Genomic DNA, 1,068 nt, shown 5'->3' on the forward strand with positions numbered 1-1,068 from the left:
GAAAGAAAGAAAGAAAGAAAGAAAGAAAGAAAGAAAGAAAGAAAGAAATTACATCTGAAATATAGTGCCATTTTTAGGCTTGTATTTCTGTGTGAACAAAATTTTCATAATACTAGATCATCTTAAAATTATTTCAGATATTGACATTTAAGTCCTTGTGCTTAGAGTAGAAAGTTGATGGGTTAAAAAGTACCTATAGACAAAAATAACAGGAAAGATTCCCTTTATTTGAGTTGGTTCCTTATTCTCCTAATGCTAAAATGTGTGATATATATAGAGAGAGGATGTATAAAAGGAAATGGAAATAGACTGTGTACTTGGCTGGTTTTTGTTTGTTTTTGTTTTTGTTTTGGAATGCTTATAACCCTCTTTTCACCTGAAGAAGTTAAGGGAGTAGGTTTTTGTTATTTTTAACCTGTAAAATACCTCACATGGTTGCTTTTACAAGACTAAAAGAAAACGTATATGTGACAGTACCTGATAGCAAGCACAGAGTATGCACCAAATAAATTTTAGCTTTGATAAAAATCTCTATATTAAGTTGTGATTTTATGCTTTGTGATTTACTGGTCTTGAAATAATTTTTGAGCAAAATGAATCTAAGAATTTAAGCTATATAGGATTTTAAGAGATAATCTACATTGGTGGCTTTCAAACTGTAACTATGACAATCAGAAATACATGTTACACTGCAAACCAGCATATGAAATATATACCTGAAACAAACACTTTAGAAAATGTCTTTAATACATGTGGAATATTCTGATTTTTTTATTCTATCCTGTTCATTAAAAAAAACAACAACTTTGCAGTCTCAAAACAATTTCATGGTGTAGTGTGGATAAAACTGGAATAATTCAGCCCTTTCTCCAAGTTATAGAAATAGCGGGCCAGATACTTACATGGCCTAACCCAAGGAGGTCAGAGCCCGGAATAGAAGCTAGATTTTTTTCCCCCCTAATCTGCAGTCTGATGCTCTACCATGTTGCATCCTTTATTGTATGAATTCTTCTGCAGTTGCTTTTGTTGAGAATGTTCTATGTAGCAATATGTGTTCAGTACTCATTT

The 1,068-nt window shown here is 31.8% G+C and overlaps 1 protein-coding gene across 1 annotated transcript in view; it reads left to right on the top strand.

Annotated features, from left to right (window-relative positions):
* Positions 1–532, top strand: part of SCYL2 (SCY1 like pseudokinase 2) — a 71,658-nt gene extending 71,126 nt beyond the window's left edge. Inside the window, exon 18 of the mRNA XM_049626150.1 lies at positions 1–532. This exon is cut by the window's left edge and continues 2,956 nt beyond it. The gene's annotated coding sequence lies outside the window, so the exon portion shown is untranslated.
* Positions 533–1,068: the final 536 nt, after the last annotated feature.

This window comes from Panthera uncia, chromosome B4, assembly GCF_023721935.1.
Source record: "Panthera uncia isolate 11264 chromosome B4, Puncia_PCG_1.0, whole genome shotgun sequence".
Taxonomy (NCBI): domain Eukaryota; kingdom Metazoa; phylum Chordata; class Mammalia; order Carnivora; family Felidae; genus Panthera; species Panthera uncia.